This window comes from Haemaphysalis longicornis, unplaced genomic scaffold, assembly GCF_048455015.1.
Source record: "Haemaphysalis longicornis isolate Haplotype H1 unplaced genomic scaffold, Haemaphysalis longicornis Haplotype H1 scaffold_5, whole genome shotgun sequence".
Taxonomy (NCBI): Eukaryota; Metazoa; Arthropoda; class Arachnida; order Ixodida; family Ixodidae; genus Haemaphysalis; species Haemaphysalis longicornis.
This window is the reverse complement of record NW_027526385.1, coordinates 51,990,259-52,012,497: the sequence shown is the minus strand read 5'-3', so window position 1 is coordinate 52,012,497 and position 22,239 is coordinate 51,990,259. Positions and strand designations below refer to the sequence as shown.

The 22,239-nt window shown below is 48.9% G+C and overlaps 1 long non-coding RNA gene across 1 annotated transcript; it reads right to left on the bottom strand.

Annotated features, from left to right (window-relative positions):
• Positions 1-12,037: 12,037 nt before the first annotated feature.
• Positions 12,038-15,311, bottom strand: LOC144138215 (uncharacterized). The gene is made up of 2 exons (XR_013315834.1): positions 15,245-15,311; positions 12,038-12,218 (listed from the first exon to the last, which is right to left on the bottom strand). It is a non-coding gene; the product is annotated as an uncharacterized LOC144138215 (long non-coding RNA).
• Positions 15,312-22,239: the final 6,928 nt, after the last annotated feature.

Here is a 22,239-nt window from a genome sequence, read left to right as displayed (position 1 = left end):
GTCGTAATCTTGTCGTGTCGTGATTCTGATGTTCTGTCGTGTGTCGTTTTCCTGTCCTCATTTTGATGGTCCGTCGTGCCGAATTCCTGTCTTGTCGTGATTCTAATGTTCCACGAGGAGTTGCGCATGGTTTGAATGTTATTGGCCATTGTGAAGAGTAGCGTAAATGGCAGTTCTGTTGTGACTATCGGAATGTCTGTCGTTGAGAAAACTGACTTTGTCGTTACGACAGAAATGTGTGTCGTAACAACAGATGGCTTTGTCGTAACAACAGGACTTCCGCTGTCACAACAAAGCATTTCGTCGTACGACAGGAATTCTTGTTAGGTTTTTGCGGTATTCCTGTTGTGCTTTTAGACGCTGGATGTCGCAAAACATTTTACTCTGACCCCGTGTGTCATTGTCCGTCTGCTAGTATACGTTGTCAGGGAGCAGATAGTCGGGCTTTGCCTTATCATCTATGCTCACAATAATACATCTGTGGCGGCTTGGCCCGGTGGGCATAATCTGTGAGAAGAGGGCCCGGACAGTCCCAAAACACACTCACCATGACCTTTTCTGATGACGGCATAGCTGTGATCATTCCTTCCGCTACTTGCTTCTGTATTTCGTTTCTGCGTCATAACTGTACACCTAAAAGTAACATACAGCAATGAGGAGGTAGACAAAAGTCATCGCTCTCGTAAAGCTTTGGGTAATTTTTTCGACTGCCTCCTTTTTCAAGCCTTATAAAAAACAAAGCTTCGTATGGCTAGCCTTGCGTGCATTATGTGCGCGAGCCACCCTGCGGCAAAGCCGACTTTATCGCGAATGCTGAGCTAAAAATTCGCGCCAATCCACTCTGTGAAGGTGGTTGGAAAGCGAAGCTGTAAGCGACAGCCATAGCGATTACCCATGCGACGTCACTTGAATTCACACACGTGCACGTGGCTCTACAAAGAGTGAAACCAGAGACAAGTGAAATACGCTTAACGACACCCTTCATTATTTCAAAGAGATATTCTTTGCCAAGATTAAATGAATGCAAGATTCATTAACGGTGGTTGGTTGAGTTGTATTGGGGAACCGCGTTAGTGGGAACTCTTTTTTACATAAAATTAAAGGAAGCTCAAAGCCGTGTTAAACGATCTCACTTCTCTTCCGTATCTGACGCCGCCGACGGAGGCGACGAGATCGGCGGCAGAGTCGGACAAGTGAGATGCCATGCGTTGTTGGGGGCTTCCTCTAATTTTTAGAATTCCTAGCGCATGTGCAGAGCGCACACGGTCGCTACACGTACCGTGGGCGGAGCGCACAGCGGCGTCCTATCACGTGGCATTCAGCGGGAGGGGGGGGGGGTTAAACCCGCAGATATGCTCGGCGAGTGCACTGTCTGCCTCCCTCGTCTCCGCGTGGGCTCGTAGCTCAATCAGCTGAAGGAATCCGATATCTTTCTGTGGTATCTGACGGTATTCCGTATGACCTGCTTTTCCTTTGCGGTTTGCACTCAATCTGGCGTAGCTGCAGAATAGACGTTCGTCACAATGACGCTGACGCGCGTTCAGTAAATAGGTATTTTGTTGAACATGTCTGTAGTCTCCGCGAAGTGCTGAACAACGATGATTGTGACGAAGAGTTTTTGAGTTTGTTAAATGAGTTGAGTGCATTGAAACTACATAAACATGTAAATGCCAACTAAATGTTGGTGAACGTTTTTGTTTTCCTCAACCTCAAGGGCTGATTTTGTAGTAAGTGTTGTTGTGAATATATGTATTAAAGAAAAAAAAAGGGGACTCGTAGCTCAATCGGTAAAACAACGGGCTCTCGCTCCGTTTCTCTATTCGTTCCAGGTTCGATTCCTAGCGGTGCCAGTAGCATCTTATTTCCTCGCGGTAGTTTTCTGTTGACACCAATGGGCGGGACACAACACTGGGGGTAGAGCTAAAAAGCTTCGCTTTAAAATGGCTGTAGCTGTAGATTGATTGATTGATTGATTGTGAGGTTTAACGAGCCGATGCTTCCCAGGCGATGAGGCACGCCGTAGTGGAGGGCTCCGGATTAATTTCAACCGCCTGGGGATCCTTAACGTGCACCGAAATCTCGACACACGGCCGTTTTCGCTTTTCGCCTCCATCAGAAAAGCGGCCGTTGCGGCCGGGAACCGAACCCCGCACTTAGAAAGCTCATAAAAACACCGCTACAGGTCGCACGAGGATCACCCGGGGCTCGCCTCACCTGCCAGCCTGTTTCCTCGGCTCCTCTGTCCCGCAGGTGAACGGCAGAGCTGCTGCGACCCGAGGCGCTCTGCAGGGAAAGGGTGAAGTCCGCGTAGTCGGGGTCCGCGTCGGTTCTGCACCGTGTCGTCGGGTCCCCCTCGCCCTGGGCAGCGTTCTGTTCGCCACCGCCGCCGGCGTTCGCCATGGCGCCCGAAGTCTCGGCGCCCGCAGCGGCTTGTCGCCACCCCGAAGGCACCCGCAACCCCGCGGTGGCAAATTATGATGATGATGATGACGTTCCTCGGTGAATGGCACATACCCAAACAGGGGATCGGCCAAACAACAGGGTCATGAAAAAGAGGTTATTTATTAGGTACACCCTCCTCTTTGTCGTCTACGTAATTATTGTCGTTGTTGTTGCTCCTTCAGTGATGACACATACCCACGTGGGGGATTGGCCAAGAAATGAGGTAGCTTTTTGGGGCTAAAACGCCCGCCTCATACAACTCCTTTTTTAACGTTTATTGGAATGTAACCACTATCAAATCAGTCTGCACAATTTAAGTGGGGAAACTGCCACGGTATTAAATAATTAATATCCTGCTGTAGATGCCGTGATAGTGCTCATTTGGCTTCCGATACCCCTGATGATGGATACTCAGGGGATTGGCCAAGTTTCCAGCTCCGCTCAGAGTAAATAAACATCAGCGTAAGACACATAAAAAAAGAAGTAATTTGACGGTCTGGTTGTGTTTAACAAGAGGAAGCTGGGCCGTGCCTAGAATTTTTTTTTTTCGAATGGGGTTATGGTTTCTCATCAGCTTGTTGCAAAACCATCAAACATTTGCCCTGCGATTGTCTTGTTTGCTTGAACAGTATACGAAGAGCGAAAGACTTCGAACGTTGAAGCTTTCCACTTAGCCTCAATGTGTCCGGAAATTTCAAGTGCTCCATGTATACTGCTGCAGCGATATCTCAGAGGCCACTGAATTGGAACCGAATGGACTGGTCGTGAACATCCTTTTCTACATTGTAAACTGGGGAATTACGCGCTGAAGCTAAACTTTGGTTTCGGGGCCGATCTTACTCGAGAGATAGGAAATGAATTCTTAACCAGTTACCTTGGATATAGTTAGACTGCTGCGAGCGGGGGCGGAGATTTCTACGGGCGAGAAACACTGAAAAGGGGAAAGGCTGTCCAATCGGACCGTTTCCAATACTAAAGAATATTCTTCGTCTAATTCTCCGCCGTCTGTTAACAGTAGGGCTGTTTAAGCTTTTAGTTCCGTCGTGCAGCGTTATCAAAAAACTCAGCCCAGCCGAGTGCACGTCAGCGTGCGCATTGAGAGGAGCGCCCGCCGTAGTCCAGGCTTGCGCATTGGCTTGCGCCACGTGAGGAGCTTGCAAAAATACGGAGCGCCCGGCGTTGGTCTGGTCGACCTTCGAACACTCTGCCCAGCGTTCGTGGAGTGATCGCTCGCGTTTTCTTTTTTTCGCCAGTTCACGCCGAGTTCGCGAAGCCGGTTGCCGCCGGTTCTAGCGCGTGCTGACGCGGTCCACTTTGGGAGAGCTGTGAAATCCTGCGAGCGAAACGATCCGGGCCTGCCAGTCATGGGGAACTTTCAGCGGCAAGTTCGGAAATAAATGTGAAGAGCAACAGCTTCTCACATTTCAGAGAGAGAGAGAGAGAGAGAGAGAGAGAGAGAGAGAGAGAGAGAGAGAGAGAGAGAGCTTTTCATTGAAAAGACAGAAAGGTTTGCCGGCGTTTACAGTCGCCACATGTGAGGTTTGGGGATGGGGGAAGGAAAGGCCCAAGAAAGAGCTGGGCAGGAAAGAAAAAAGAAAAACTGTCGTGGACTTGGCGCGATAACGGACTTACACAAATTTGGTTTTTGGTCTAAGCTTGGGCAACGCAATTTACAATTTTTAATTTAGGCCAACGCCATCCAAATAAGAGAAAGAAAACTCCGTAGAGCTTGGCGCTGCAGCTTCGATGGACAAATCTATGTTCCTAAAATATTCTTGAGTGTTATTGGTCCCTGTTCTAGACGTTTAATGTTTTCAAGGAAGTGTGATCGCGGTTTCATGTAGGCGGCACATTCTATGTGTTCAACTGTTTCGACACAACAACAATTACCACAGCGCGGATTTGGCGTCGCTACTGAAAGAAACCGTCTGTGGAGCAACTTGCAAAATACCCGCTGCTTTCTGCACACTACTGACCCAGAATTGAAGTCGAGACACCCGAGACAGCTCTTTCGTAACCTGGAAACGTTGTATCATCGTCTATACGGCTGACGAAGGGGGAGCTCGGGCCACCAGCAATGCTGTTTCTCCAGCCTTGCATCAAGCTGCGCCAGTTTTTGTTAAGGCGAGTCTTAGACCTGTATGTTTTATGGCATGCGCGAGGTACAAAAAATTGTTGCGGTACACTGATTCAAACAGAAGATTGAAGCGCGAGCCATGCATGCCGGGAAAGGGAAACAGCTGCCCCAAAGAAGGGTACGCCGCTGCCGCAGCTGTTTCCCTAGTGCTGTTTCCCTAGCCCTAGTTTTATGCACATGCAGCAGTCCTAGAGCATATGACTAGTGCATCGTTTGTAGCCGTCGAGCCTTGGACGAGACGAACGCTACATAGACTGTCCCGCGCACTCACCTCCTTCTTCCCTTTCTTTCTCCCTTCCTATCCTTTGAAACCCCGCCTTCCCTTCCCTGGACTGGATTGAATGAGGGTGAACTGCCCGTTGAGTTCAACAATATCCCCAGTTCTTTTCTCTTCCCTGCTTTCTTAATAATCACCATCACCACCACCACCACGCCGCTGCCGTCGTGCGATGTGAAAACATCGACTGGGGCGAACGGGAGGCTCATATATGACGAGCGGGCGGAACGAGCTTCGGGGGGTGCTCTCCAGGGGTTTGGTGGGGTGGGGACTGGCGCGGCCGCAAAGTTCAGCAGGAAGTCAGCAGTACACCGACAGGTACCAGGCTCTACCGGTCCCGCACCCACAACTGAAAAAAAAAAAAAAAAAAAACTGCCACCTTCTCTTGCGGGAACCCCTGTGTAGATGCGACGCATAGGAGGTTCACGTTGCAGCGTTGGACAGCGGAGGAACGGCGCTGAAACGATGGGGCGGAGTGGCGCAGGCACCGCGTTTTATAGCGCGCATAACGGTGAGGGGACGCGCCGGCGCCAGTGCGTCTGCCGCGGCTATGACGCAACACAATCCAACACAATCAACTTTAATCCGATCCAATCCAAGCCAATCCAATCCAATGCCCCTCGTGAGAGAGTGTTCGCTATCGGAGAGGAGAGGGGGTGAGCGGCGGAGAGCGCAACTGTCGCGGCGATGAGAATGGGGGAGGGGCGGACGCCGACGACGACAACGCCGACGACGCCGGATGCAGGGACAAGGCGAGTGAATGAGATGCAGTCGCATCTAAAATTACGCCCACCTCCGCTCGCGGGAACCCTGGTGTGATGCGACGCTGAAGGGGGTTGCATTGTGCGTTTCCGTTGGGTCGATTACTCGAATTGCGTGAACAATCGTCGGGTAACGCGAGAGAGAGAGAGAGAGAGAGAGAGCAAGCCTAGCGCGGACGACCGTCGACTGAGAGACCGGCCGGAGCGCGGCACTCCGCTTATATGCGCAGCGCACCCGAAGGAGAGGAGACCGCTGAGAGAGAGGGCGCTGCACATGCGCACAGCGCGCTTGCGCCGCACGCAGCGCCGCCCACCGGCGGAGTGAGAGAGCGCGCCGCACTGCGCGCGCCACAGATGTTGGGGGAGAGGGCGCGCTATCACGGCGAGAGGAGAGGAGGTGAGCGGAGGAGAGACGCAGCTGTGCGGACGCGGAAAACGACGACGCAGGAAGGACAGGGCCGCCGGCAAGAGATGCTCCTCTCAGCGTCGCATCTAAAAAAGAGCAGGAAACCACTCTTAGGTTGCTTCAAACGAATGCTTTTCCACACCCCACTAAAATGGATCTACCATTTCCCACCCGGTGCGATCCATTATGCGAATTCTGTGGAAAACCAGGCACACTTGCTCACATCATCCGCTGGGAGTGCAAGCACAACCCAGATCTACCCCCTTCTCCCGAGCAGTGGGACAAATCGTCAAATCGTTCCACTTGCACGCTTGATAACGGCGATGGCAGCAGCGGCTCTCTTGCGTTCAAAACAAGCGGTCGGCTGAAGCGTGCGCCTCTGGAGAAGCTCGCCGGATGGGCTTGCGAGGCGTGGGCCACGATCCCATCGACCATGGTTGAACGTTCGTTCAGAAGTGTGGCATCGCGAACGCGCTTGACGGCACCGAGTACGAGATGTTGTGGTCAGCGGAGAGCGACGAGGAGTGAGATGAGTGAGATTACTTCGGGAAATAAATCGCCCGTTTCTCTCGCATTCGTTTTTGTTGCTCACAAAGTTCCGTGCGCGTTACAATGGGAGGTGCAAGTTTTTTCGGTTTTTTTTGCCAGGAAAATTGGGTGCGCGTTAGAATCGGGGGCGCGTTAGAACCGGGTAATTACGGTATCCAGCTGACCGCACTTGAGGCAGTGGGGTGTGTGGAGACGGCACATTGACTCCTGAACTGAGGAGCCACTTCCGCCTAGCACCACGTTCAATGAAAGGTTTTTCCTCCTGGTCCAACTAGGATTTAGCCTTCAGATTTTTAGTAAGTTCTAGACACCCCCGGCATTTTCTTTCGACATCCGCAGCGCATGACGCAGCAGCTCCAGCCCAACGCGTCCTGAAGAGCGTGCAACCGCAGCTGGGCCGTGCCGCCATTATTAGGCCTGTGCCGGCATTCCCTTCTCGGAAGTGCGTTCTTCATCCAGAGAGAGAGAGAGAGAGAGAGCCATTAATAGAAAAGGATGACCACTGGTCACGATGGGCGAAAGGAATGGGGAGGGAGGGTAAGAGAAAATAAACAAATGCTGGTCGTTCTCAGTAGACTAAATAACTGGGCCAGTTCTTGTAAACTGCAATTCATGGACCAGTTCGTGGTGATCGCAATGGGGCTTGTGCACGTTCGCCAGTTCGTTCGGGGGAGGACTAATTCAAACAACCCGTGCTAGACCGCTTTTAATTGAATAAACTGACGTTTCATATAATAGCTGTGCATCAGTTTGTCGTGGATCGGGATGTGGTTGGGGCGATTTGAATGTACGGTGCGTGGCGAAAGCTGGGCACCACCAAACTAGGTGTGTGAGGGCGGATGGAGTGGTGCATGGTACGGCAGTAAGGACATCGAGGGGGCAGCAAGGTGAGGGGTATACCACTTGCGAAGTGTTTCCGGTGTGTAGGAGCTGAATTTGCAATATAGTTGTGAATAGAAATTTCACCTGAGCAGGGAATAGGAGGTAGGCGGCTGAGGTAGCCAGCAGAAGTTAGGGCTTTTAGACGGGTGCGTCAGTCCTTCTTGTGCTGGTGAATGCGCATCGCTGGGGAGGGCGAGGGGACCGCGACGGCCTTACTGGCCCGGCCCACAATCAGCTGGCAGTGAACCGCGTTCTCTTCACTTGCGTCAACGGAAACATCTGGGCCCTTGGAGGATGCCCTCACTCACGGCATTGACAAAAAGACCAAGAAAAAATTGGCTGGCGATTACGATACTCCCAAATATGATTTTTGGCTGCAGCAGCAGAGCGCTGAGGCAGCACTCACTCGTGGGTTCTCTCGACAGGAGCGATGATGATCCTCTGCGCTGGCGGCGCGAAGTGCGTCTCAAAGAGGGACCGCGACCCGCGTCTTAAACGAACGCGCATTATAGTCGTGCGCACGCCCCCCTCACGTTTTCGCCAGGCGTCGCGCAGTCGAGCGCCTCGTGCGGGCACAGCCAACTGCCCCCTCCCATCCCCCACCGCACACTTTCGGAGAGCGCTTGCTCACGCCGCCATGGCGAACCGCCCTCCCCTCCCAATTTCGCGACTCTCTTCTGCTTTCTTTTATCATTCGCTTTTTTTCTTTCACTCGTCAGTCTTTACATCGTTCACTCGGTTACGCCGACAACGCGGCTCAGCCCAGAGACGGCCGTCAAAGGGCTGAGCCCTAAAAAGTTACAGTGCGCAATTCGGCACACATTCACCTGGGTTTAGTTTTTGCTTCCTTTGATTGTTTAAACTCAAAACATCTTCCCAGAACACGTTGAAACACTGCGGCGAGTGCAGATGCCTTGGCATGGCTTTCTCCAAATTACGTCTGCTTCATCGGCCGGTGAAGTTGGCCTTTTTTATTCTTTTTTTCTGTTCTTTTTTGTGGAGCGTTATTGTGTTTCATGTTACCTATGTATCCACTCCTGAGTGGCTGGCGCTCAGGCAGCTTCTTTTCTCTCGCACTGGAGGGTGCTGCAGTCGACGGTCTCAGCGGCGTCTGCTTGGCAACTGTTCGAACAGTGAGTAAGCGTTTGTCTTGCAAGCTGCGTCCTCACCTAAAAGTATGTCTCATAACAAAATTGAACACCTAATAGACAAAATTGAACGAATTCAGAAATTAGCTGTACGGTTCATCTACTCTAATTATTCGTGGCATTCAAGAGTCACCAACCTAATTAATAGAGCAAATGTTCAGCCACTTTCCAAATGAAGAATAATTTCTAGGTTAAAGTTCCTATACTTAATCTGTCACGATCATTTTAAGATACCGCGCACTCTGTACTTACAGGACACATTTAAACACTCACTCAGGGCAAACCATAACAAGGTCATCTTTCACCCTGCTAGTCGTGTCAATACACATAAGTATTCTTTATTCCCAATGGCCATTTGTTTTTGGAATAAGTTGCCAGTCCATGCTGTGAATTGTTCCACGCTGGAATATTTTGTAAACTGTCTAGAAGAGATTTATTTTTCCTAAAAATGTATGCATGTGAATCGTGAAGTATCTATATGTGTATCAATTCTTTTTTATTCTTTTTTTCTGTTCTTTTTTGTGGAGCGTTATTGTGTTTCATGTTACCTATGTATCCACTCCTGCAAGGTCCTGGTCCTGGTTAGGGCCTGCAGTATGAACAAATAAATACATAAATAAATATCTTACACCTTAACTCAGTGTAATCACCCTTTCCTTTTTGTAGGTGTTACAGTTGAACCAGGCATGGGTGTAAGAGACAATCGGGAGTAAAAGACTGTTTACCCACATGGATGGTCGCCCTATCTTTCCCATTACTTTGACTTCTTGTATAACAGACATCGGATGTAGAAGATGGTTGGTTATAAAGGACAAGCTATCCTTGAATTTTGGTCAACAATCTCGTTTGTAACAGACATTTCTACTTTAGATGTGGTGAAGAAGTGACGAACTGCTAAAAGAACTCCGCTGTTCGCCACCTCAGTAGCCTTAGGGGTAGCATCTCTGTTTTGGAGCGAACGCCGGCCCTGGGTTCGATCTCGTCGAATGACCTGCAGCTGCTGGACGGATCTCTTTCGTTCTGCGTAAATAGGTCCTCTGCACTTCTCAATAACGTATCAAGGCAAGAGGTGAGCACAAAAAACATACGGGCTCACTCGGTCGCAGCTGTGAAGGAGATGGTCATTCTACGTTCGCTGCCCTTCCCCCATTGCGGTTAGCTCCTAGCTGGGCAACATTCGTGTCGTTTGAATCAATGGTGATGATTATGGGGCCCTTGTGGCGTACAAAATCCGAGTGAAGTTACTAGCACGTTCTAGGTAAACCTATCAAATTGCATCCCTCGTTATGTCTGCTGACTGCATGCCTGTCGCAGCTTCTTGTTGGGTAAGGTTTTTCCGGTTACCCTCCAGTTACTCTGCCATTACCACCCCGCTCGGAGCATCGACCTAGTTTGGACTCCAGATCACACCTCACTGGTGGGCAACTGTATCTGACAGCAGGCTTGTGCCATTTCTTCCCTGGCTACGGAGGATGCTTTGGACACTGCACCCTTATCGCCATCCAAGAAATCATCTAACATTACCGCGCCCTTGGACAATCCCTTCTCCCTAAGCCTCGTACCAAACTACTCGAACGCAAAGAAACTACTTTGCATGGAATTCACACCGACACCATCTCGCCGACTACAGTGGCCGCTTTTCTGTTTGAACGCAAAATTGCCTGTGTGTCGAAATTTCGGCGCACGTTGAAGATCCCCATGGTGGTCAAAGTTACGCCGGGTGCCTCTACTACAGCCCGCCTTGCATCCCATGTGTAGCTTTCGTTAAACAGCCCCCCCCCCCCCCCCCTCTTCCCCCCCTGAGAATAACCCACTGCCAAGCAATACCCCACAGAATGTGGATGTTGTTTTCAACCAGGCACCCTCACCCATATTATGGGTTGTGCTAACAACCCAACCCTCCCACATTTTTCTTCCCCTTCCGAGCTTTGGGTGAACCTGACGACTAGCGCTGATTTGAGCGCCGCGTGCACCTATAGCCGTCGGGGAAGAGGTTGCAGAGACTGCCAAGTTGTCACTTTGGTTCCTCGACCATGCAAGGAGCCACGACAATTTTTCTGCTGAATAAAGATTTACTACTACTACTACTACTACTATACTCGGTGACAACTTAAGAACGGCACCGGAAGTTGCCGCTGTGCCTTATCACCGTAGCCGGATGTTTCTCCGTGCGGCGCAAGTAGGGCGCTACTGGGAATATTTTGAACATGGCGTGAGCGTTCCCGTGACTTTTTGGACTTAATAAATATGCTTACAAACGACTCCAGTGATAACAAACAAACTGCGTGAGATAAGGCAGACGATATCACGCATTCATAGCAAACCCCTTTCAAAACGCGCGCGCAGTGACGTCAAGGGTTCGGCGCTTTGGCAAAGTGATACACTCTACGAGGTGGTGCCGTTCTTGAGTTGTAACCGAGTATACGAACCTATTCTCGCGTACGCTTTCTTGCAGGGTTGTACCCAGGGATTTATACAATCCTCCAGCACCCCCCAGGAGGATATCAACACCCCCCAAAAAACATTCCACAACCATGAGCACCTTGCCGAGGGATTTATGCACACTCCCCCAACATCGCCCCCCCCCCCCCACCTCCAGGAGAATTTCAACATCCCCGCATAAACCGAAATTCTGGATAAACCCCTCCTTTTCACCTGTGTAAATGACTTACAACTTGGGCATGTTCACACACGAAGCAGTGGAGACAAAGTGGTGGTGTCGAAGTCACTGGCGGTGACTAATGTTTAGAGGAGCGTCGGCGCGGGTCTAAATGAAATTAGGACGCCCGCTACCTCGCAGCCGTTTTTAACAATGCGGTAAAATCACACTTTAAGCTCGCTTTGCACGAGAACACGGTGAGCTTACACAAACAACGTTGCTTTCTGTCGTTTCTGCCACCAGATGAACCTTCAATCGAAGGTCTATGCACGGCGCCACCAACTTTACTTGACAACTTTTTGAGCCGCTGTGTCCAGAGCTATAATTAAATCTTACACCGTGCTTATGGGCCTGCTGCCCGGAGAGCTGTTATTTCTGTTACACTGCGGAGCAAGTACTCGTTGAATCTTCTTGCAGTGCTGTTTCCTGTAAGCATGCTCTGCCCATCATAGACTCGGTGTTCTACAAATATCTACCAATAAAAAAAATTGTGCAGATATTTTGGATTGCAGACCAGCAGCCTTCAAATTTCTTGATATTGGCCACGCACACTCATGCACACACAAAAATGTGCACTAACCCCCATTCATCCCCTACCTTCGTGTTCAGTGCCAACAATTTATGCTAAAAGAGAAACTATCACTGCAATTCTTTTTTTTCTCCCCTGATTCAATATCTGTGCATGCTACGATCACACCCCTTTTGCATTTGGCTAAACACACCGGACAGTTTCAAATCTACAAAAAAGAAAGGCTGCGACAAAAGAAGAGTCGTCATTGGCAGTGATGGTAAACGAATGTGTTTAATATAGATGTGCTGAGAACAACAGATTGATGAAAGACGTGTAACATTGGTGGGCAAAGGGGTCTCTCTAACTCCAGTCGTCGTTCTCTTCGAATATCTTTGGCGACACCACGAGTCCCGCGTCTTTCTTTGGCTCCTTTGCCTTGGGCTCTTCTGGGGAAAGGAAAAAAAAGAGAGAGGAAAAAAAAAAAAAAAAGGACTGTTAAAGTGGGGTCATGAAGGCAGCATACATGTTCGGTTCATTAAGACTACTTTTCTCCGATAATGACACCAACTGCATCGCAAAATTCAAGCAAACAATGGTGATACATTCAAACCCCACGATAACAAAAATTCTACGAATTTCCCGCAGCAAAAATTTTCGGATCCCCGGCGAACGTCCAGCTCGTGTATTTCATATCTCTCAGCAACAAAATGTTTTTGGACGGTGATCTCGCATTAATGAAATTCGTTGCAAGTTCAGTCGGCATTTTATCCAATTCGAGGCTAACAGTGTCCAAAAATAACTCAAATGCATTTTTTGCAGAATCAAATTACGTAAACTTGTGCCACAGCACACTTGCATGGCCGCCGCCATATCTTTCTACAAAGAAGATTATGCAGCAGGTGGCTGTGGAAGCAGCCTCGCAGCAACACCACCAGGGGGCGACACAATTTTGGTCAGGGTGGTGACTCATGGCACGGCCTTGGCTTGGGCTACGCTAGCTGGCATGCTAGCTGGGCTTGGAAGGCAAAACCAGCTTTTCTGGTTCTTCAAAGGGTCATAACTTCTGCTACAGACCAGACAGAATAATACCGTTAGTCTTATTGCACTCCTTGATTTGTGCACAGTTCACCGGTACCTTGCTCAGCTGCATCACTCCAGCAGTTTTTTCACAAAAGATGTCGAACAATGAAATATAAAAATCAGCCTAAATTTGAATGCACTAGTCATTTTACACAGAAACAAACTTTCTATCTACAATCATAATGAAAAATTACACATGTCCCTCAATTTTCATCACCATCACTGTAAAAATAAACTTTTTGAACAAAGACCCGTGTGTGCCCCCTTAACAATTCTTCAGTGACTGGGAATGGACACCTCTGTGCAGTCTAGGATTATAATGCAACTGCTCATAACAACCAGTCAAAAAAATTGCCCCCACCTCCCCGAAGGGAATCGTGAGGAAGTGCGAATGCATTTCTTGCGCCGAGAGTACATGGCGTAGTAATTCTGCCATCGCCTTGAGAGGCGCAGTACCGGAGAGGGGGAGCTGTCAGGCGAGGGGAGAGGCGCGCGCAGAGGGTGAGTGCAAACCTAACGGGGGGAGAGGCGCGCCAGCTGCAGAGCATGTGACGTCACGGCGCGAGGAGAGGGGGAGCAGACGCAAAGGCGCCAGCGCGCGGTCACGTGGGAGTGTGACGTCACGGCGCGAGGAGCGGTGCGGGAGCCGGCGCGGGCGCGCGCAGCTACGGCGCGGGAGGCGGAGCGCGCGCGGGTCACGTGGGGTGTGACGTCGCTGCGCCGTTGCTACAGACGCTCCTCTCCGCTCCTCGCGCCGTTGCTAGGGGAGAGGAGGAGGAGCAATGCGGACGGCGGATTCAGGGTCGCTTATAAAGTGCATCACACTTAAAAAAAAAAAAAAAAAGCCCGCCGTCACTGAGTTAACATTACGAATGTTGGTGTTAACAGTGAATCTGCCTGGTGTTCCCTAGTCGCAAGGCCAAGCTTCCTAGAACTTCTCAAGGCCACCAAACCAACCCCCAATTCGCGCCAGCTACAGGAACCTTTTGAACTTAGAACGCTGCCACAGGGGGGCACCAGGAGCACTTTTAGTATTTTGTATTTGTATTGCTTTTTGTATTTTTTTCAGGGCATATTTTTTCATCTGCCATCACAAATGTCAAGCAGCCGTGTGTTTTTGACTAAAAGAACAATGCGAATATCAATTAGGTATTGATGCCTTGCCTCAAACACACCTAATCTTTTCTTTTTTGCTCAACAATTTTGACAAGTATAAACAATGCCACCAGATCTCGCAAAAGTGTCGCCTATATAAATGTCTCGTTCAAGCATTCTCATAACTTGCTGCATGTACGCTTGGCACTTGCTCTCTTCCTCGCTGGGCTATGTCCTCTCCACATCGCTGCGACCGCGTTGCCACGCTTTGCCCTATGAAAGCCTCGACCCAGGAAAAGCTCCACTGCTAAAAGTTGTTTGCAGTATGGTAGTATGGCGAGCTATTATTCCAGTAAGCAGTGCTCCAATAAGCAGTGCTCCAGTAAGCTGTGTTCTCGTAAACTGCTCCAAGCAGCAATGCTTTGGAGCAGTTATGGAGCGTCAATGTGTTCTGGAGTAAAATGACGGAGGGTGGTGAAAACGGCGCAGTGGTACCACCCGTGCTAAAGCCATTTCACTCCTAAAATGAAACGAGCACATTACTGAGAACACGAGTAGCAGGATGCTTTCAGCAATCGTGTCCTTACCTTCCCTCAATTACCTGCGAATTAAAGAGTGCAGTGAATGGTTAGGGTTAAATCGGGGTCACATTCAAGGACAATCCGACGATGTTAAAGGTGGGAAAATGCAAGGATGGTTTGAAAGATTTCGGTAGCTAGTGGAGCCTCTAAAGTCAACTGAGGCATAATGAAATTTTCCCTGTCTGCCAAGCATGCACTTACACTACAATGCCAGCCATCCCAAAATTTGACGAAGCAAGTTTCAGTGCAAAATTGAATGCCCACTAAAATGGACCAGACAAATTTCGGAGCAAAGAAGATGCCCCAACGCGTTCTACAGCTCAGCATAGGCTGTCACAATAGCATCGTATTACCCACGTAAGAGGTTTAAGTATTTGAAAATAGAAATTATTTACAAAATAGAGCTATGAGTATAGGAAATAGAAACTATGAGACTAGAAACTATAGAAAATAGAAAAAAAAAGAAATTACTTGAAAATAGAATATAGAAACTTTCCTTTCCTTTGTTGAATTGAATTGTTTATTTTGACAACACAGATTTCCTCGGGCTGTGGCAAAAGGCGACACTTAAATTCGCCTGACTAGGCCCCTAGACCCAGGCAGCACAAGCACACAAACAGCAGTTTGTTACGACAAGGTATTGCTACGACAAGGTATTGTTACGACAAGCTTGTTTATGACAAGGTATTCACTAAACAGATATGACAGGCACTTACCAGTGTCACTATTTGCTTTCGGAGGAGGATTCTTTGCTGGTGCAGATGAAGTGAATGACGCCGACCTGGAAAAAAAAAAGGACTGCCATGTCAGTCACCAGCCACTTTTTGGGCAAGAAAGGAGTTGCTCCACATGATTAGATCACATGCAGAGCCGCACAAAAGTACACTGGAAAGCAGCTGCTACGTGGAGACCGACCCTGTCTCTAGCATACATAAACACAACTAGTGAACCCCAAAGGGATCACACAACGGTAAATACTACGGTATCATTCACTTTTTGCCACTGATTATCCCGCCCGCCACAAGAGAAACTTTCCCACCATCTAGCGCTAGGTGTTAAGTAGGCACACCGGTCTTATACCAAAAAAGTTTATTTTTGCAGTTATGATGATGAAAATTGTGGTGCATGTGTAGTTTCTCATTCTGATTGTAGATATAAAATTTGTTTTTTGTATTTGATTTTCTGACAATAATAAAAAAAAATGCCGGAGTGATGCAGCTGAACAAGGTACCAGTGAACTGGGCACAAATCAAGGAGTGCAATGAGACTAACATCATCATTCTATCTGGTCTGTAGCAGAAGTTACGACTGTTTGAAGTTTGGGCTGGAAAGGTGGCAACCAGAAAAATTGGTTTTGCCTTCCAGGCCCAAACTTCAAACTTCTGCTACAGACCAGATAGAATGATACTGTTAGTCTTATTGCACTTTAAGATTTGCGCCCAGTTCACTGGTACCTTGTTCAGCTGCATCCCTACAGCAGTTTTTTTTTACAAAAATCATCAAAAAAATCAAATACCAAAATCCAAATAATTTGAATATAGTCAATTTAGACAAAAAACAAATTTTATATCTACAATGAGAATGAAAAACTACATATGCCACCCAATTTTTATCATCATAAATGTACAAATAAACTTTTTTGGTTTAAGACCAGTGTGACCCCTTAAGTATTCAGTTAAAACTGAATACTTAAGGGGTCACACTGAAGACAAAATACAAGTGAAGACAAAATACATGAAGACAAAATACAAGTTGGGTTTATTAGAAAGACTGCTTAGTCCCGATAACAATGATACCAATATCATCGCTATCTTCGAACAAATAACGGAGATATTGAAGAAAACGTGTGAAGCCGTGGCGACCCCCTAGCCAATTTCCCGCAACTTTTCTATGACGTCACGGAGCCTTGTTTGTGCGATTGGCGGCCGCCTAACTGACCTGTCGCGACGACACATGACTGGAAGTCTGTAATGGGGCCTCTAGTTCCATTTGACCGCATCACTTGAATGCTAACGTGCAGTTATCGCACTGAAAATTATGTTTTACTGTTAGCCCGTATGACGTCATCCTTGCTCATAACACGTCACTGTGGCGCAAAATTTCAAAGTTTTTAAATACTTCTTGCTTTTTTTTCGTTAAAAAAAGATCTTTTGTGGCTGTGATGCAGCTCAGTGAGATACTGAATCCTAGTTCTTTCAAATTAAACGAAGTTGTGTTTTCTCTTCATGGCTCCTTAAAGTATTCCGGACAGACATCAGGCATAAACAATACAGAACAGACTAATGTGCAGTTGAACGAACAATGACAATACATCTTCACAGGCCCGACAAAACGCACTGAGCTGTAAATAACCCAATCTAGTGCAAGTCACCTTGCTGGTGAAGCCGCGCAGTACATGGAACGGTGAGTGCCCTAGCACTAAACTTTCTTTACAGGCACAAGAGCGATCCACCTAGCAAACAATGCACACAAAGCCGCTCGTTGCATCTTAACGAGTTTTTTTTATGGCCACTACAGGACAAAGGCCTCGCCCCTAGATTTTCAGCTGCTCCTTTATTATCCTTTACAACAAAGTTACTAATTTCACACCTCTGCAGTGCTATCTTCCTTCCCCTACTTCTAATGCCATTGCCCAAGTTGGCTCTCTGTTCCTATCCCCACGTGTTAACCCTATTATTCTTTTCTTCCTGACCTATGCTTAATTTCAAGTTGTTTAGTGGGTCACGTTAGTTCGCGGTTCAGCAGCGCACAGCCAAAGTGTCATTCAAGAAGTCCGAGTGTGCTTGGCTTAAGGGGGGACAACATGGCTCTTAAAACTATTTCTTTGAATTTTTAAGTAAACTCTGTGAAACTTCTCAGACTTCCTGCCTTTCCCCCACTAATTTCAAATGTGCCATTATTTTTTCAGTTGGTCAATTAGTTCCCAAGATAATTGGAGGTAATTAACCATTTTTGGAGGAACAATAGACAAAACAGTGTTGGTTATAAAACTGCAGTCTTTACTATCTCCAGTACTATGAACACTGGTGAGTGCAATAAGAGAAGTGGTTTCTTGATGCAGCGCTTGCAACTAATTTTACAGCTCATTAAACTTTGGCGTTTGAAGTGGGCACTCAAAATGGTTCCTCGCCACTGGTGCCACCAACGTTTAAAGGAGTACTGACACGAAATTTCTCGCTTTCAGTTTTTATGCTGTAAAGAATACCTATTGGCCCAGTAATTACGAAAATCAAACCGAAAGCCGTCAGCCGCCAACACAGAATTAATTATAGCACGTTTATTGCAACCAGTTTCAAATTTGGTCGCCACGCGGGAAAATGGCCGTTCGAAGGCCAGCCTGCAAGCGGGCCAGCCTTACGTCACGGTCTCACCCGTGACGTCAGGGACGTTTTTCTTTCCTCCATGCGTTCGCTGCATCGTCTGCTACGATTGCACATGGTCCACACTCGCCCGCGCAGTCGACATGTTGTCTGAATCGTCAGACTCGGATGAGTCGCTGCCACCCGACAGACAGAACAACTTTATTTGGCCAGGCGATTAGGCCGGCAATGTCTTCGCCGTCGTCCGTTTTGTGATATCACTGCGGCTCGAACCGGCGCAGACCGTGATAGCAACAGCTTGTCGCCACTCTTCTAATCAATCTGATCGCGAAAAAGAAGTTCCACATGCGAGAAAGTAGATGTTAGTGTGTTGAAAAATTGTGCTAGGGGTTGTTATCAGCGCTGAATTTAAAAGTGGCGTTCAGATATTTGCCGCGATGGTAAGCCTGCGCTGACCGGTAGCGGAGGTTCGGCGCTCCGACCCAGCACTGCCAGCACTGCGGTGCGGCGAGCGGCCGAAAGATGGCGCCACCTGCGCGCTAGAATCAAAACAGGCCGTGGCAGATGTCTTGGTCACCGATCGCTTGAAACGGAAATTATCGCCAAAATAAAGCTCCATATACGAAAAAGGGGATGATAGTGTGGTGAAAAGTTGTGTAAGGGATAGTCATTCGCAGTTGTACAGATACCAGCGATCAAACAGTCACCATGATACTAAGCCTAGTTCTCAACACCCAAGGTGAACCGAGCAACCCCGAGAGAGAGAGAGAGAAAAGACTTTATTCAAAGCGTCCGGCATGGGAGGGAGCAAATCCGGCCACGCAGGGCGCGGTGCTCCCCTGTCTTACACTACGTCTACAGTCCTATAGGCGTGTGTCGGGCCTAGATCCCGAGGCTACCGTGCCCCGGCCCCGCTCGGACTACTCGGGCTCCCTCTAGGGCAGGGGTTCTCAAGCATGTTGGTCCCAGGGAACCCTGCTAAGTTCCGTTAAGTGCCAAGGAACCCCCCCCCCCCCCCTTCCCTCCCGCCATTTTTCATTCCGTCCATGCTACATTAACGCGCAATAAATTCAAAAGCAAGCAAGGGTATCGTTTTTTTTCCCCGTCGACTTTACGCGAATGCGTACGCTAGCGGCACCTATCTCCAAACAGGAGAAATGCGCATGGGGGTAATATAAGACCGAGATTCAAGTGCAATAGTTTAACCACGTGGCCCGTCTTCGGAGTCTGGCTGGCTACAAGCTGCTGGCGAGATTTATTGCGCAGCTCGCGCGTTTCTGTTATGCGCCGAGATGTGCTTACTGACACTCGAGCGTGAGTAATGGAGGTTCCTTAGATCGATCGCACCTCAAGCCCACCATATAAGACTTTGCGACTCCGGAACCAGGGAAAATTTATCAGTGGCTCGCGGAACCCTGAGGAGGGGCCTGCGGAACCCCTAGGTTCCGCGGAACCCACTTTGAGAAACCATGCTCTAGGGGTTCCCTTTCGCCTCTGCAGGGCCAGAGCTGCCTCGAGCTGCTGGACGGCCCATGTCTGGTCCTTCGGCTCCGCAGAGCCCACACACTGTCTCACACGCGGCGGGTACGCACCGTCCTCAACACTGTCACAGCCCCACATGATGTGGGCCAAGGTAGCCGTCGCCCGCACGCACATGCTGCACACCTCACTCTCGAAGAGTTCCGGGCACACGTGGCGCGCGAGCGCCGGGGTCTCAACACCGTCTCTGTTTGTAGTTGGCGCAGCCTCACCGCCTCCCACCTAGCAACCCCGAGCCCGCTGGCTTGGGCGACAGTTCTTGCGGCCGCCGCCGCGCACGAACTCAGTCCAGGTTTAGCGCTGCATGTCGTCGCGTGGAAAATAATGCATCTTGTCGTCGTCGTCCATTTGCTCGGACAGGCTTCCATGAGCAGTACTTCGCATACCGCGAGCTTGCCATAGCACAACTTGGGCGAGCTCGGCGACGCGCACCGCCGCGTCGCCGCGGCACCCGTCGACATCGCGCACCGCGCGGTGCCGGCACCGCACAGTTTTCGGCACCAGTGCAAGGGAACACTATGCGCCGGCCACGAACTGAAGAGCAAAGGCGTCGAACATGCAACGTTTACAAGCATTGCTCACACAGCTACGCCCACGTCTCCGGTTCAGAAAACGACTATATGACGTCACCCTGAATCGGCCAGACACGCAGGCCGATGTTTCGTCAAGCCGAAAGCGATTTCGCTAGTGCTACCGATTTGTGGAAGCTCGCGGCCTGGACAATCAAAATTGATTTTAGATGTGATTCCGGCCTCGGATCGTTGCAAAAATTTCTGTGAGGCATCTGTACAAACTACTGAAGCCAATTATATCATTTTTTAGGCGTCGAAATTTGGTGTCAGTACTCCTTTAATGAGCTGTAATATTAGTTGCAAGCGGTGCATCAAAAAACTGATTCTCTCATTGCATTCCCCAGGGTTCATAGTGTTAGAAAATGTAAAGAGTACAGTGCTATCACTAACACTATTTTGTCTGTTGTTCCTCCAAAAATTACCACTAATTATCTCGGGAACTAATTGACCAACTAAAAAAATAATGCCATCATTGAAATCAGTAAAGGAAAAAAGCAGCAAGGCTGACAAGTTTCCCAGAGTTTACTTAAAAATTAAGAAAGTTTTTTTAAGAGCACTTAACCCCTTAAGTGCACTTAAAAAAAATCCTGCACCCCTCCACCTAAAAACAATGATGGCTGAAAGTGAAGCTGTCTCGCGACGGATTATTTGGTTGGCCAATCCCACACTGCGAGTATGTGCTCCTCTGTAGGTATGCACCGCTTTTCTAGAATACCCACAGCAACTTTCGGGTGTGCACTCCGTAGGCGTAATAACGTTTGGGTTTGGGGTGTACGGCGCAAATCGGCACCTGCTGCTTGGCACTCAGTGAGCAGTTTCTTGAGTGGGTGCCGGTTTGAGGTGTTAAACCCCCAAGATGTGACGTTAGGCCTAACGCCTTCTGGCTAACAGCCTTACGGCACGCAGAGCAAAGCCATTCTTCTCGTGACGAATTCGTTGGTTATCGTCTGAGTTTTCCAAACCGCTTCGACCGTGTCGAAATGGAGCAATCAGATAGACGCCGATGCCGGTTTCATAACGCGAGGAACCCAGGTTCGATTCCAGCTTCGGGACGCATTTTTAGGGGCAAAGCTTCTTGGAGCCTGGGGCTGTTGGCGTCTCCTGTTGTCATCATGGTCGTTGAATTGTCGTTCGTCTCATGTAGTCACGGTACTAAAACACCGGGAAACTCGTTTACGCCTCGCGCTAGAATGTAACGCGCACTAAAAAACACCGGGACCTTCGTTTGCGCCTCGCGCTAGAGAGTTTCGTGCTTCAAAGACAAGAGACTTTTACAGCAAAGCTCTATGCCTGTAGCCCCGAAAGGTTTCATCCTCGTTGGCAAAAACGCCAAGGCGCCAATAATACACTTATACACTGCATGCTTCGCCACTCACCAGGTTTCCTGTTAGTGGAGATGGTCTGGGATTTTTTTTTCTTTCCCTTCACCCACGATCATTCATCATCATCGCCAGAAAAAGTTGGCTTTCCTGCAGGGCGTACTGGCCTACAACGGCTCTGGTGAGGACACTAAAGCTTTGCTGTAATAGGCCCGTTTGACCTTGCTTTGGCTCTAGAAGACCGCAATGCAGCATGTCTTGCACGCTGCTCACACACTGGGCCAACCGTGGTTAGCTCTACAACTGTCTCAGTGTTCACATTGACCCTCTTCATTCTGCCAGCCACCACAACCATGAACCAGAATGTATAGGGACAAATTCTCAGAACAAAATCAGAACACCTAGGGACACACAGGGTCAAATTTTCCCCGGGAGCTGTGCAAAGATCCCTATCCACCTCACAAATAGCTCACCTGTGGTTTGTCAATACTCCTCTCACACAAGCACTTTCAATCTGGATTGAAGCGAAGCACGCTTGACTTTTTGACTTTTCGAGCGTGCCCGATGCACCGCCACTGCTACACGGCCCATTTCAATGCCAATCGAGAAGTTGCGCCGACTGCACTCACGTACGCGAGACGGCACCAAAAATGTACTTCGCGGCCGGCGTTTGGTATTTCTGCTCGGTCGTAAGTATACGTATGTATATGAATGTTACCGCACTCTTATTTAGGACAAGTTATTTGATACAATTTCTGGCGTTAACTAAGGTTGTCAACTTTTGTTCCATTTGTCAGTAGGGACGAGAGTATCACCGCTTTCGTTCGATCATGCTTGGAAACATCCATCGTGCTTGGGAAACCGGGATTGAGTTTGAGCGGGACCAGGCTCGATCACGATTGAAACTGGCGCTCCCGATCCGGATTGAGCTCGATCCGGATCGACTCAATCGCGACTGAAA